General features: G+C 51.4%; 1 long non-coding RNA gene across 2 annotated transcripts in view; it reads left to right on the forward strand.

Annotated features, from left to right (window-relative positions):
- LOC127490504 (uncharacterized) overlaps positions 1 to 3,477 on the forward strand; it is a 102,396-nt gene extending 98,919 nt beyond the window's left edge. Inside the window, exon 4 of one of the 2 annotated variants that reach the window (XR_011389737.2) lies at positions 2,136 to 3,477. This is a non-coding gene — a long non-coding RNA (uncharacterized LOC127490504). The remainder of the gene's footprint in view (positions 1 to 2,135) is intronic. The other variant, XR_016236138.1, reaches the window with a different exon arrangement.
- Positions 3,478 to 15,995: the final 12,518 nt, after the last annotated feature.

Raw genomic sequence — 15,995 nt, forward strand, 5'->3', positions numbered from 1 at the left:
GTCCTGCCTCCTGGGAAGAGTCACAGAGGGGACAGCCTGTGGGTCTGAGGTGGGAGAGACGCTTTCTAGAAAGGCACCACCCCACGTTCATCTCAGGCAACTCTGAGATGAAGTCTGAGTGATCAGGAAGTGATCCCAGGAATCAGGGATGTGAAACAGAGGGAAGGAAACCAAGTCGGGATGCAGGATTGAGCAAGTCACTGCTGTGGACAACCAGGGTGTACTGGTGCGACAACAGGGAGCATGGCTCAGGGCCAGCCAGTGGCATGTGAAGAGGTTGGGGATGTTAGCATCATGCCCGCCTCCTGTCATTCGCTGAGTCTCCAGGAAGTCAAGGTGCCTGTCCCCCCATTTGGCAAAGCCGCCAGCCTGCCAAGAATCTGAGTTCTCACATACAGAGGGGTGTGCACTGCTCTAGTCCATGAGTAGCTGCAGGTGCGTGTGTCTCAGAGTCTGAGGCCCCTGCATGGTGGTGCCCAGAGTTGGTGCATTGTGCATGTGCCTGGAGACCCCCGCCATTCATTCCTTGTTAGGGTGAGGTCTGGGGCACAACAGCTGAGTTCCAGCCCAGTAGAGAGGCACTTCTTAGCTGTAAACAGGCATGAGGGCTTTTCTCATGACTTGAATGATGTTCGCAGTGTTGGTAAATGACACAGGTTTCCCTTTAGGCATGTTTCAAGCCACCCTGGGTTGCAGGGCACTAGGTCCGGATTGGAGTCTCAGCTTTGTCCCTTTGTAGCTCCATGACTTTGGAGAGTCTCCTAACCTCCCTGGAGCCTGGGTTTCTCATCTGTGAAAAGGAAATGTCATCAGGGCCGGTCTCCATGGCCTGCCTGCTGCCTCTGTCTTGCCCATCACAGATCTGGGATGCTTTCTGGGGAACCCAGGGCATGTGACTCACTGTGTAAGTTCCCCACTGCTCTTGGATAAGCTGCTGCCTGGAGGCCTCTGAGCTGGAGCCCAGCCTCCTGCTGCCATCTTTTCCCAGGCTGGATACCACATGCGGGTGGAGCACAGGCTTTGGCACTGGCTGCCTGGGGTGGAGTCCTGGCCCCACTGTATCACTTCGGGCAAACCATTTCACTGATTGGAGCCTCAGTTCTCTCATTTGTATGACAGAGATGAGAAAACTCAATTCTTCTTGGCTTTGTGAGAATGAAACCAGACAGTGCAGATGCAGTGCTGTGTGCTGGGGTGCTCTGTAAATGGGAGCCTCTTGTTATCATCGCGTTGCCCCACAGGGACCCTGTTTGGGGAGCCAGAAGGGACACCAGGCGCCTTGGGAGCCGCATGGAAGGAGCCCTGACGTCACGGAAGCAGATGCTTTCTGCTTGCCTCCAGCTGCAATTGTCCTGCTTTGTTCTCTTCCAAAATGAGATATATCAGGTTCAAAAGGGACATTGTCTCCTTCGAATGAATAGACTAATAGCCTCCCTTCCCAGATGTACTGTTGATGGTGTCTCCAGGAGGGGCCTGATGGAGCTACACCTAAATAAATAATTCGCCCTGGTATACCTGAGCCCCACCCTGGGCCGAGACAGAGGCCTGCTGTAACAGCACAGGGGACTGGCTTGGAGGTTAAGGGGCATGTTTAGGGGTACCACAGGCAGACCCCTCACTAGTTGTGGAGGGAAAGATTGAAACCTTGCCTCTAATATCTAAGGGTAGAACTAGGGCTGAAGGAGCTAGAGAAAGGAGGAGGAATACTATTTAAACTTGGGCTCAAGCTTGCAATTCACAGGTTTGCCCAAGCCAGCCTCAAGGGAGGCCAGGGGGTGCTGGGCAGCCCAGCCATGGGGCCGCAGGACTGCTGGTCACCAACAGGCTGCTGGACACGGTGTTTACCCTTTTCTTTTTATGCAGGGGGCACTCAGGAAGGCCAACCAGAGTGCCCATGGCTGAATTCTGGCGCTAGTACCACGGCTGAACAATAGTGGTTCCATTTCTTGGTGCGGTTTGGTCCATGAGGGGCTTCTCCTTTGTCTTCTCAGAGAAACCCAACAAGGGGTCTGTTTCCTCTATCCCTAATGCACATCCCAGCTGGCCTATGGTGGGGGCAGGCCTGTCTGGCAGCAGAGGGTCCCTGCTTGCAGCAACATTTGATGAGACCTGACACCTTCTCATTTTTCTTGCAGGAGGTCAGCAACCTACAGAGGATGCAGCACTGACTTAGGAAATAGATGTTTCCAAAAAAGTGGAGAAGATCGTCAGAGGCTTTTTAATCAGCACAACCGGACTTCATACTGACTGTTCTGTTTTCCTAACAGAACTTGACCTCCTCTTCCGTGGTCTATTTAAGCATTATCTGTAAGCTCCGAGGGCACAAGGTGTTAGGTTCCACCCCTTATCCGCAACAGTAACATTTTGATTTTAGAGACAGAGTAAAAGAAGAAGACTGAGACCGAAGTATTCAGCATTTCAAGGGGAGCCCCCAGCCCAGGCTTGGCCAGGTTTGTAGGAACTCAGCTTCCCAGAGGGATTGGAGTCTGAGCAAAGCCAACCATTAACTTCCAAATTGATTTTCAAACCAAAATTGGAACAGTTCTCAAATGCTCCCAGGATTTGGGGCTATTAATACCGAAGAACACTGAGAAGGAAAAAGTGAGTGTGTAAGGGGTGATTTATGGCAGAGAGGAAGTTGCAAGCCCAGGACCTTGTATGTAACCCAATCAGAGACCCCTCTGGAGCTGTTCCAGGGAGGAGATGGAGAATGTAAGGGGAGAGGGTTTCCAAGGGATATTAAACCTCATAAAAGGAGGCGATGTGGGCCTTGGGCCTGAAATGAGCCAGCGAGGAGTTGATCATGTTGAACTTCTCATAAGCACAGCAGGTTTTTGTGCAGCTGTCATCGGTGCCTGAGACACCCCCACGAGCCCTTCCTTTTATTTATTTCTTACCATTAGTTCATCACCAAGCAGGTTAAATGGCAGGAAGAGAGTCTTCCCACCAGCGTGTGGGACTGACCCCTGCTGCTGATACCGAGCGTCACATCTCAGGTGTCAGTTCTTGAGGCTCGGGCGTTGTGGCTCCAGCTGCTAACCGGTTAAGACCAGCCATGGCCAAGCTGGAGTGGACGTGCACAGGAGGGTGAGGCTGGCCAGTCAGATCCTGGCTGGGTGTTCTAAGGATGGATACCCAATCTCACCCTTTTCCCTTGTAGTTCTTGGAAAAGGTGTTCGTTATTAGTTACTGCTCTGCTCAGGTAGAATTGATACATAAATAAATTGTAATATTTAAGGTGCTAAATTTGATGTTTTTTGACATGGATATACCAAAGAAACTGTACTCATAATCAGGATGGTAAATATATCCATCACTTCCCCCACTGCGAAGTCTCTCAGGCCTTCTTAAGTCCTTCTCTCCCTCCCTCTGTCCCTGCCCCCTACTCCACCCCCAACAAAACAATGATCTGGTTTCTGTCGCTACAGATTATGTACATTTTCTAGAATTTTTAATAAATTGGATTGTACAGTGTGTATCTTTGTCTAGCTCCTTTCAGCATAATTATTTTGACATTCTTCCATGTTATTGCACATACCAATAGTTATTTCTTTTTGAGTAGGATTCCATTGTATGAATATACCACAATGTGTTCATTCATTCACCTGTTGATGGGCATTTGGGTTATTTCCAGTTTGGGGCTATTACAAATACAGCTGCACTGAACATTCATGTGTAAGTCTTTGTGTGGAAAGGTACTTTCAGTTCTCTTTGGGTAAATACTTAAGAGTAGAATGGCTATGCTGTACGGTAGATGTGTGTTTAAGTTTCTAAGAGACGGCCAAACTCTTGTCCCAGCTGACTCACCACCACCCTGTCTCCTCTGCAGACATGTGTGAGTTTCAGGTGCTCCAGGCGCTCTCTGACACTTCCTGTGGACACTTTAATTTCAGCATCTTCTTTGGTGAAATGTCTGCCTACATCTCTTCTCACTTTTTAAAAACTGGATTATTTGTTTCTTTGTTACTGAGTGGTAAGAGTTCCTTGTGTATTCCAGAGAGATATTCTGCAATTATTTTCTGAGTCTATGACTTGCCTTTTTATTGCCATTAGAACATCTTTTAATGAGAAAATATTTTAAATTTTGATGAAGTCCGATTTGTTGTTTTATTTTTAAATAGTGTGTGCTTTTTGTACCTTTTAGGAAATCCTTGCCATCCCCAAGGTCATTAAGGTTTTCTCTGGGGTTTTCTTATGCAAGTTTCAGAGTTTTAGTTCTTTCATTTGGGTCTATTATCTATTCAAATTAATTTTAAAAATTATTTATCTTATTTATTTTAAAGGCAAAGAGAGAGACAGACAGACACGGACAGATGGTCAGAGATCACCCATCCACTGGTTCACTTGCTAAATGCCTGCAGCAGCCGGGTCTGGGCATACTGAAGCCAAGAACCAGGAATACAGTCCAGGTCTTATATGTGAGTGCTTGAACCACCATCTACTGCCTCCCAGAGTGTATGTTACTATCGGGACGCTATGATAGGGAACAGAGCTGAGATGCACACCCAGTTGCTGTGACGTGGAATGTGGTTTTCCCAGATGTTGTCTCTACCACCCACTCCTGAAGTTAATTTTAAGTATGGTGTGAAGAAATGATTGAGTTACTTCTTATACATGACTATCCAATGGTTCTTACACAGTTTGTTTCCAGGCTGTCCTTTCCCATTACATTGTGCCTTTCTTAAAAATTTTAAGTTGTTAAAAATGGAATAAAAGTAGACATCAAGAAGTGGAACTTCAAAAATTGTACAAACACATGGAAGTCAGAAAACATTCACTTCTGTTGAATGAACAATGGGTTAAGAAAGAAAGAAAAAAGGAAATTTTTAATTTTTTGAAACGAATGAAAAGGAGAACACCAGATACCAAAAAATATTGGATACAGCAAAAACAGTACCAAGAGGGAAGTTTATAACAATAAAGGCCTGCATAAAAAGAGAAAAATTCCAAATCAGCAACCTAATGATGCAGCTCAAGGAACTAGAAAAGCAAGAGCAAATCAAACTGAAAATTAGTAAAAGGAAATCAATGGCAAAGATCAGGACAGAAGTAAATGAAATAGATCTCTCTCTCTCTCTCTCTCTCTCTCTCTGTGTATCTCTGTCTCTGTCTCACACACTAATTAATTAATTATGAAAAAATAAGTGGTCTGAACAGGTATTTCTCAAAAGAGGATATACAAGTGGCCCCTAGGTATATGAAAGAATTCTCAAGGGGCAAAGCAGCCTTCATTCGGGATTAATTTTCTCCACTAGAGGAGCGATACCCCATGAACACACTTATCTGACGCCCTGTGTATGCTGAGCTGTTTGTGCCCTGACTCTGTGTCATCACTGGCGGTTTCTAGTGGCTCTCATCTGGCGTTAGGCAGCTTCTTCCCCTGCCTGTGGTGATGAGTAGTCAGCGAAGACTTGAGATTCTGCAGACCCCTGGGGCTCTGTGTGAAACCCAGTCCTCGGCTCCCAACACTTGCCTCTCCGGCAGGCACTGCGAGTTCTGACTGCCCCGGCCGTCGCACATCCTTCCCTGCTGGGTTCTGTGTTGCCCCGGAAGCTGCAGGAAGTTCCCGTTCTCCTGCAGACCACTGTCCTGTGTTGGCGCTAGTCCAATATCTGAAAACTGCTGTTTGGTTTATTTTGTAAAATGGTTTTTTTGTTGCTTAGGATGGGAGGGTAAGTCTGACTCCTGCTGCTCCATCACCTTTGCCCTTGCTCATAGCCCAGGTGGGTCACTGGTACTTCCCCATATATCCTGGGATGAGGCCAGGGAGGTATTAGTGCGTGTGTGTTTCTATGCATACAAGAGATCTTCAGAAATTTCATGGGAAATGCATGTTATGAAAAAACTATGCATGAATTTTAAAGTGTTTACAGCAAAATGAGCATGTTTTCATTCCATTTCCCATGAATTTTTTTAAGTACCTTCATATGTATATGTGTGCCATAAATATGCATGCCTGAATGTACATATGTGTGGGCACATGTTTGTATGTGTACCTGCAGGTATCTCTGCCTTTCCTTGAAAAGCACAGAGACTTCAGCCAGTCTGTACAGTGATTTGGCTATGGGCAGGTCATTCCTGCAGGTGCACACCAACCACATTCCTTTGGAGTAAAGAAAAAAAAAATGGGAGAAAAGGCTGCTGGGAGGGGCTTCAGCTGTGAATCCTTGAGAGCCCAGAGGTGGAACGCATAGCACATAGAACCCGTGTCCCCGTAGTGGCCAGGTGAGTGTGTCTTTTCAAGAATGAGTGGCAAGTAATGACCCGGTTCCCATGGGCAGCAGTGAGGAGGAAGAGTGTCAGTGCCACCACTAACAGAGATGTCTTAAAAATAGTTTTAGCAGTGAAATGTTCCCCGTGATCTCGCTGGGAGGACCACCAATCTGCATTGTTACTGTGATTGCTACTGATCATTTGTCAGGTCTGCTTCTGAGAAGTGCGTTTGTGGGAGAAAGGTTTCACGTCCCTGGATGGCTGTGGCTGTTTCTGTGCTGAAGTCCCCTGGGAAGCCAGTGAAAGGTGGCCCAGAGTGGCTGTCATGGTTAGTCCTGCTTCCATTTGCAGCACCAACCTGACTGGGCCTCCAGGGATGCATGCTGGTGCCAACAGAGTGGGCCCTGAGGCACTCTTGTGTGGTTTATCAGTATCAGCCAAGGAGTGAGGTGGGCAGAGGGCAGGGCTGCCGCAGGGCCTGGGAGTGAGGAGAGAGCTTGGGTGTGGAGGAGAGGCTCAACTCCTCACAGCATTTTGTGCTGTGGCTAGGACGAGGATTGTTGGCATCACCTGTTTACAGGTACCCTGGGACCTGCAGAGCCAGGAGGTGCCTCCACCTTCAGTCTCACCTTTTGACACCTGGCATCCTTGTGCTGACCTGGTCACTCTTGAGAAATTCATCTCTGTGCTTTCTCAGAGATTCAGCAGTGGACTGTACAACTGTTCAGTTGTACAGTCACAAATGGGCTGGGGAAGAGGATGCTCAATGCAAGGCTTGGCTAGTTGTGGCAGTAGAATTCCTGGTTTGGATGGAACATCTGGAAAGGGACTGCATCTCCCACACCCAAGCATGTGCCGCAGAGCTGGGTGGTCAGCAGCACGGAGACAGGACAAGGCCAGGCTCACGGACACTCTCCATAACGGGGCCAGGTGGGAGGATTGGTCTCGTCGTCATCCACGGCTCACGACCAGGAGCCAGCCATGACCTTATACTTTCCTGCCCACTGTAATGGGGGTATGGGTTGACCCCACAGGCCTGAGGCTCCTTTGTAATGCCTGGACTCTGGAAGCAGCCCCATGGAGCACCCAGGCTGGCATGTCCTTCCAGAATCCACTTCTCATTCACAGCCTCACTCAGGTCCAGCGTGTTCCTATGGGCTTTGGGGTGGACCAGGGGTAACATCTTCCTGGAGATGTCAGCAGGCCAGGTGGTAACCATGAGCTCTGGCCTCGGTGCCTTGCCCTGGCATGTCTGCCTGGCAGAAGCTTTGTGCTGGATTCTGGCAAGAATCCATTGGCTGGAAGAGATTGGCTAGGTTTTCTTGGACATCCCAGCCTTTACTTTTTAAAGGCATTGCTGTTTTCTTCTTTCTTACTTTGAATAGGTAAGATATGGGCATGATATAAATTTCAAATACACAGAAAGTAAAAACATAAAGAGTCTTCCTCCTTCTCTTGACCCACTCTGGCCTTTGGTGACAAGAAACTGGTGCCTCCGGCCCTGAGCCTGCTACCATCGGTCTCTGCTGTCACACAGACCCCAGCCAGGCCTTGGAGGGAATCCGTAGGCAGTGTCTTACCGCAGCCCCTGCGACCTGGTGAGCAGATTCTTCCTCTGCTGCCTGTGGCTGTGGGAAGAGAATCATAGAACTGGTCAGCTGAGGTTTATATTTAATGGTACCAGCATTTGGTGACGACATACGTACATGGTTGAACAAGTGTCTAAACTAAAAGAAACGGCCTCACGAGCTGAACGTGTCAGTTCATAGCCAGTATCGCAGACTCCTCTGTACAGCGTGCCTTTCCAAAGGTCTGCTCTGTGCATTAACACATTTGGATTGATGCAGACGAGGGATGGCAGGTGCCTCTCGGGTGGGAGCCTGAGGGTCCTGTGGTGCCACCGTGCTGACTCATTTCCTTGCCGATAAGAGAACAGAGGAGACATGAGCTTCAACGTCTTTACTGTCTGTAATTCCGAATTGTGCAAGACCTTTCCCTAAATAGCTTACAAGAGCAGCCCAGCTATGCCATTAAAGGAAATCCGATCTTGTGACCATGGAAGTGAAGATATGATTTTATTCAAACTGGCAAAGATTAACCCAGTCCCACTCTATTCTGGGCTTGAAGGCCCAGCTGCTGTCTTTGGGGACTTTGCGTCTTGCCTGGGGACTTGGGGCTGAGGATGGGGGAAGAAAGGAGCCAGGAGCACTGAGCCAGACCTGCATTTGGACTTGGGTCCCCAACTGCTGAGTGTCTGGGGCTGGGGGTTTCCCAGGGTGCAGGACTTCCTGTGTTAAAGCCAGCAAAGTCCTAGACACAGCAGGATGAATCTGTCACTATCAAAGTTGCCAAAAACCTCTTGTGCCCCAGTTTCTTCATATGAAAAATAGAGATAATGATGACCAACTGTCAGTGTCAGCAGTGAGAGCTGAGTGCAGTACACTGCAAGCCGTGTGGCACCTGGGGGACCGGTAGAGGAGGAACGAGGCTCCTCGGGGAGAGGACAAGGCCAGCATGAGCCAGGGAATTTGGGAAGGATACCTGGAGGCAAGTGTGCTCCAGAGGGCCCTTGAAGAACCCGCAGGACTCGGCCAGAGGTTGTACCAGGAGATCAGATCATCCTACACTACAGCTGAGGGATTGTGCAGACGTTTCGCTTTCTTTAAGCCACCTGTGTCGGCACGGTCTCGCTACTGATCTGTTGTGGTTTGCAAGCCCCTCCGTCCCCGACCTCCTACTTGTCCCCACTTCTCCTTGGGATTCACTTTTGTTATGCCACAGCCCGAGCCCTCCCTCCCCAAAACACCTGCTCATTAACTGGCCTCCCAGCCCTGCCCCTGAGAGGAGTCCAGTGAGCCAGGATTAGGGAAGCGTAAGCTCAGAGAGGTTCTGTGACTTGCCAAGACTCACCCAGCAGATCAATTCTGAGTCCAGAAACAGGAACCAGATGTCTGCACCTTACTCCGTGCTTGCTTTGGACGGTGGAGCGTGGGGCCCGAAGAGGCCCCAACAGACATGCCGAGCTCCTCTGGGAGAGCCCAAGGATTCCAAAGCCCTCCTGTAATTCATGTCACGAGTTGCTCTGAAATGTGTCTTAGGGGAGAACATTTTCATAAAAATTCAGCTTTCTGCATACCTCCTGGGTTGGGAGATTTTACGCACCCAGTGTGTTTCTGACCATCCTTTCAGAAAGGATGCCTCGACGAGTGAAGTTCCTGAATTAAGGCTTTGGCACGGGCAGGATCAAGTATCAAGTAATGGGCTTTCCGTTTCCCGTCACACATTCAGCGCTTCTCAGTGAAGCCAGAATTGGCAAGAGTCAAGCTGGTTATTAAAGCAGAACCTGGAAAAGGCAATTAAGCGCTCCCAGGGTTAGAAGGTCGGATCCAGGGGAAACAGGACTCGTAAATCTGCCTCGCAGCTCCCTGTTACGGGGAGGGAGCGACGCAGAGGGCTCGTGTCTGCTGCCTTGCCCAGAGGCCTTCTGCAGGCGCTGTCCTCGGGCAGCTGGGGTGGGCAGCAGCAAGCCAGGGGCTCCCTGGAAGCTTTCAGAGGTGCAAGGCACTGCCTGGGCACAGACCGTCCCAGTTTGCCCAGGACTGAAGCACACAAGACTTCTGATGGCAAAACGAGAGAAGTTCCAGGCAGACCAGGGCACAGTGGTTACTTGTTAGACAACCATGATCTTTTTGCAAGAGTTCTTATTTGCTTCCCAGTTTTCTAAAATGTACTCATAAGCATGAATCTCAAAATTTTTTTTGCACCAAGATAAACTTCTCTTTTAATTCCATTTTCTACCAACTTTTGGAATTACCCTCATATCAAACCAAAGGTGTTGGTTTTAGACTTCATGCCCATATGTTTACAGCTTTGAAATGGGGATCACTGTCTTCCCACCACTGGGAGTTGCGTGGGGATCATGTGAGATCAGGTGTGTGAGGCTGGCATGGGATACAGACTCAGTCAAGGCTGCTGACCAGCCAAGAAGTCCGCTTCTGGCTGCCGCTTGCTCAGTGCGGCTGGTGTAGGAGGCTCTTCCGTCCTGCCCTGCAGCAGCCCACAGGGCTCAGAGCAGCCCAGAGCCAAGCCTGAGTTTTCTTGCAACTGTGCTGGCCAAAGTGGCAAAGCTTTGGAAGACAGTGGACAGTAGCTCATGGTGGTTCTTCGTCTGGCCCTGGGCTGCCTTCTGGAGTAGCCAGCTTGGAGGGCTGGTGTTTCCCAGTGAGCCAGACTCAGTGGTTTCTGAGTTTTCTAATGAAGCCTGATAGTCTGCACCATGTAAGAGGAAAAATAGACAAATGAGATGCATTATTAATCTGTTCAGGAGGCTTTCGTGGTGTTCACACATTGTGTCCGATGTCCTGTGTTGTCAGGAAGTGTCCCGTACGCAGGAACAGCGACAGGGCACGACCAGAAGCGCCCCCGGTGGAGCCCACGGGAGCCAGCCCTCTCCACCCTTCCTCCCCTCAGAAGAAGCTGCATAGCTGAGGATCTCACACACATTTCCATGCGACGCAGTCATCCTTGGAGACGCTGTCACTGCTGGTCATCTGGCAATTAAGTCAGAATGTGGCTGCTCATTAAGCCTGCCACTCAGCCAGCAGAGGCAGAGATGTTTTCCGGCAGAGCTGGATCTGCTCCGGCCTGTCTTTGGCCGGCGCTGAGGGTGGAAGGCCGGTGGGAATGCAAGGCCCCAGGAGTGAAGTTGCTCTGAACACGGCAGGTCTTCCTCCTCCGGAGTTGGGCCTCCACGCTCACTGCGCTCAGACTAAAAGCTCAGACCACATCTCCTTGGATTTCAGAAGTGTATTTGGCGTGCATTTGCATTGGCTCCTTCATTCAGCCTTCTTTTCCCTTGTGAATTTGATCATTTTAAATGCTCCTGGTTTTTAAAAATGTGGTATTTTCTTTGAAAGTATAGTTCATTAAAACTCCTGCTGCTTAGCTTGGGCCGTTAGCAGTGATCCAAGAGCTACAGAGTCTGCTGTGGACCGTGCCTGTCCAAGAGCATTCTGGTTTCAAACCTGTCTTCGTTGGCCTAGAAGTAGGGCATTGTGGACTGGAGCAGGGAGAGGCCCAGGCCTGAGGAAGTGCTGAGAAGCGGCCCTTGGTAGGAGCTGTCCTGTGAGCCCACCTGAAGTGGCTGCTGGCGGTGCTGGCACCTGTTCTGCTCGAGACTCAGTAGCGTTTGAGGGGCTCTGCCAAGAGGAAGAGGCACTGGTGTGCCGGCTCCCCTTGTGATGTCACCAGACTTGCCAGCTTGAGAGGACTGGCAGATACAGGACACGTGTGCCCCTACCACCCTCTCCTGTGCTCAGGGCAGGCATCACTAACCCAGCTCTCCCCTCTTTCCTCTTTTCTGGAGAGGCAGACATGGCCCAAAGCCCTGTTAGCATCGCACTCAAAGCAGCCACTACCGGTTGAATGGAATCGAGGCTAAAGTCAAGCTGCCGTACCCCTCCGATCTAGCATCCTGTCTGCGCCTCTGCCACGGGAGAGAGAAGCCCTGAGGGGAGAACAGGCAAGTTCATTGACAGCCTGGGCGGGGCTGCAGCGTCCAGCAGCGGCCCCTCAGATCCTTTGTACTGCAGGTGTCCGGGTTGGCGCGATGGAACATTCCAGTAGCGGTGGAGATGCACTTGAAAGGCGGGAGAGCTCTAGGCCTCCACCTTGGCGGCCCTGGCGGGGACGTCTGTCCTGGGATGGGGCGCCTCACAGGAAGCCCGGCAGCCGCGACTGAGGGTAGGGACAGGGGCCTGCCGGGGCGGGGGGGGGGGGGGGGCAGGGGCAGACTTTGAAGAAGACTCCGGTCTCCAGGGTGGCCTGGCGCGCCGTGTTCTGCTTTTTATTGATCCTCCGAGGACACAGATGTGTCCGGCCCACCCAGACTTCTGCCGGCTCCCGGGGGCGGGGAGCCTGGTCCTAGCCATGGGACGCACGGAGGTGAGAGGGGCTGCCTGCAGGAGGACACGGCTTGGACACCTGGCATGTGAAAGGGCTCCGGGAAATCACTGCAAATCATGTTGACAACAAGAGCCCTGCAGGCTCCTGTTGCCCGGCTCAGACGTTCAGCTCTCAGCCGTCCACAACCCACTCTGGGCCTCCCGGGTCTCCCAAGCCACTTGGTGTGAGATCCAGAGACCCTGCTGAGCTGGCATTTGCGAGACCAGTCCCCTGCCACCCCTCCTCACGGCCTCTACCACCCACCTCTTCCTGCCCCTCTAAAGCACTGAGCCTGCTGGGGCCTGCGGGCTGTTCCACCAGTGGGCCTCTTCCCTGGATTTGGGAGGCTGGCTGCTCTTGTCCTCGGCCTGTCACTTCCAAGGTCCCCTCCACAGAGAATTCCTCCCTGCCCACCCAGTGCCCTCCTGCAGTCCCCACCATCAGATCCACCTGCCCCGCCTTTCTCTCAGCCATCTCATGCTGTTGGTGATCGCTCTCTTCTTGCTTCTTGTCAGTCTCCCCGACAAGAAGGTAAAATCCAGGAGAGCATGACCTGGTGCTGGGCACGGGGCATGTTCTTGGTTCACATTTGAAGGAGCCTTTGCAGGACCCCCTGTGTTTTCCCAGCAGGCGTGGTCGGGTGGCCAGCCATTGAGGGCACAACTCCAGCCTGCCTGAATCTGGTAGCCAGAGTGACACAGGCAAGGGCCTGGCTGGCCCTCCTCCCTCCGGCCACCAGTGGACACAGAGAGGGCCGGGCCCCCCACCTCGGGCAGCTGTGCTGGCACCTTCCCCTCACCGCCCGCACTGGAGGCGGCTGTGCTTCCTCTTTGACCCCTGCCAGAGGACACAGGCTCCCGGGCGTCTCTCCTCTGATGTTGGCCACATGTTTTTGCTCCTGCCCTTAGCAGCTCCCCAGGATATGGGCTCTTGGGTTCAGAAGTAAACAAATTCCTAGCAGCTCTGGAAGGGAGGGAGGTTGGCTCTTAGTCACTTGGCAAGAGAGAAAATGCTGGCGTCCCGTGGAGAGCAGGCCCCTGTGTAGCCAAGATGGAGGAAGATGCAGTTCTGCAGGCTCTAGCCTCCACCACGGCATCCAGCAAGTGCTGGGCAGGGCTGCATGGACGAGCACACTGAGGCCTTTGGCAGGTGGCCGCTCTGAGCCTCAGGTCTTAGCACCCAGACAGGCAGAGCAGTAGCTGCTAAGCCTCGGGGCAACTGAATATGAGAGTACAGCACACAATGGGAAGTGCCAGGCACGGTCTCAGTCTGGGAGATCTGGGTTTGCCAGGGAGTGTTAGCAGAGTGTGCTGTGGCAAGGCCTCCAGACTGAGCTGGCTCACAAGGGCAGGGGATGAACTAGAGAGGGACAGGCAGAGCCCTCCCCTCAGCTTTCAGCTGAGGACCAGACGGGGGCCTTGATACCAAGCTTGGTGGAACTGTCCGGAAGCATGGGGCTCTGAATGAGAGGGGTCTGAGTTTTGCTGTCTTGGGTCCCCTGGGCCAGATGCCAGCAGGTGTACGGGAAGAGAGGGATGCTAGCCAGTGAGTTCCAGGGATGCTCAATGAAGGCTGAGCGTGGGAATGATTGAATCTAGAATCCTGGTGTCCCCCCCAGCACCCCTTCCCCCAATCCTTGCTGGGCCTATCACTCCCACCCCATTCAAGTTCCTGCACAGGGCTGCCCATGATCACTGGACACAGGTTTTGACACTGGAGCAAACCCATCTGGGAAGTCTGCTGACTGGTCCCACCACCCCCTGGGGCTCTGTTCATTCATCCCTGTGTCCCTATGAGGGGTGTCCAGGTATACTCGGGGCTAACTTGGGCCTTCCTTCCAGGGAGCAGCTCTACTTACACTCCCACCTCCCACCAGTCGCTGAGCCATGGCTGGGGCTGGGGCCGCCACCTGGGACAAGGGGCCAAGGCCTGGACAATTAGAACGTCAGCCCCAGTGTTGACCTCAGACAGCAAAGAGAGGTAAGAGAAGGACAGTTGGAAGCCTTCTTGAAGCAATTTCTTTATAGGAGAAGGGGGAGAATGCTTCAGTGTGTAAAATGCTCTATTTAAATTTCTTGTCTGTAGCATATACCCTCCCCTATAATTATGACTTGGGAAAAAAAGGATAATTATGAAAATTTCTGGGCTCATTAAAGACACACAATTGACATCTAAAATTATTTGAGTTAGAAATGAGGCTGGAATGAGTCTTCTAAGAGACCCAGAGGGAAGCAGCTCGGCTTTCTGGAACTCTGAGTCTGGGAGGAGGCCACGGGTCAGCTCAGGTAACGCTTTGTGTCCAGGAGCACGGCGACACAGAGGTGTTGGCTCCATGTGGCCCAGCCGCCCCGGGGTTGCCTGACTTGGTGGGTGGTGATTTTCTGGGTTCCCCACGCAAGGCATCCACTGTTTGGTGAGTTGGGGGCGCCGGCTACTCAGGAGACTGAGGGAGCAGTCCGACCTCTCAGCCCTGGTAAGGTATTTAGCGGCTCTGGAGCCAGGCCGCCTGGACTCAGATCCCCGGGCCACGGTGCGCTAGCTTTGTATTTTTATTTGTATTTTTATTGTATTTGTATTTTTATGTTCATTCTAATTTATTTATTATTTTTGTAATTTGTTTGAAAGGCAGAGAGACAGAGACCTTCCAGCCATTGGTTAATTCCCCGAATGGCCATGACTGGGCCAGGCTGGGTGCCAGGAACTCAGTCTGGACCCGCCATATGGGTGGCAGGGCCCCAGGTGCTCGAGCTGTCATCTCCTGCCTCCCAGAGTGTGCGTTAGCAGGAAGCTGGAATCAGACATGGAGTCAGGACTCGAATGGAACGCCCGCATTGCCTCTTAAAGGCAGGGCTACAGCTGTTTGCTCCTAAGACCATGACCTTTCTGGGCCTCCTCCTGGCCTCCTGAGGACCCCAAGCCCTCATGCCCCTCCCTGACCCCAACCCAGGATTTCCTGTCACTTTGCCCTGAACCTGTTGCCCCAAGTGTCCTAGTGGTGGTAAGCTATGGCAGGGGCTCAGCTGCCTGCTGTAGCTGAACCTCGCTCTTCTTAGGACTGTGGGCCTCTGGGAATGCCTACGTCGTGCCATGCCCCGAGTTGTCAGATCAAGTGAGACGCGGGCAGGCTTCACCTGCCACCCTCAGCGCGTGCCCTGGAGCTCCTCCTGAGCCCTGAGCTGGGTCTGTGGGGGTTGCTGGGGCTGCTGGAAGGGCCACTGTGGTTGTCTGAGTTTGTATGCAGGAGCCCAGTGGCCCATGGTGGGCACAGGGAAGCCAGCTTCAGTTCTTTCTGACTGAGATTGTCAAGCTGGCCATCTGTGGCCTGTGGTCAGGAAGGGCCACCCTGGGGATGCGTCAAACCATGAGTGGAACACAGCCTTTTCTGGGAACTGGTGGTAGCTCTTTGGCCTGAGGCTTAAGTTCAGATCCTGCAAATAACCTGAGTGTTTCCGGTTTTAAACAACCACTATAGTTAGAAAACAGAGGGAGAGAGTAATAATTTGAGATGGATCATTAGTATAAATGCAAAACCTGGAATCAAAAAGGTTCCAGAAAAAAAGTCCACGTCCTCACAGTTGTGTGCTAAGTGAGGATTTCTTAGGTTGCACAAGGCATGAACCATGAAGGAAAGAATAATGAATTGGTGGCCAAGGTCCACGTTTCTGTTTTTCATCATCAAAAGACACCATTAAAAAAATGAATGAGTAAACCACAGATGGAAAAATATTTGAAATACGCATATCTGATAAAGGAATTGTGTCCAGAACCCATAAAGACTTTTATAGGTCAAAGTAAAAGGACAAACAAGCCAAGTTTCAGAGTGAGACCAGAGATCTCAT

The sequence above is a fragment of the Oryctolagus cuniculus genome, chromosome 6, assembly GCF_051225735.1.
Source record: "Oryctolagus cuniculus isolate XC-2025 breed Fujian yellow rabbit chromosome 6, ASM5122573v1, whole genome shotgun sequence".
Taxonomy (NCBI): Eukaryota; Metazoa; Chordata; class Mammalia; order Lagomorpha; family Leporidae; genus Oryctolagus; species Oryctolagus cuniculus.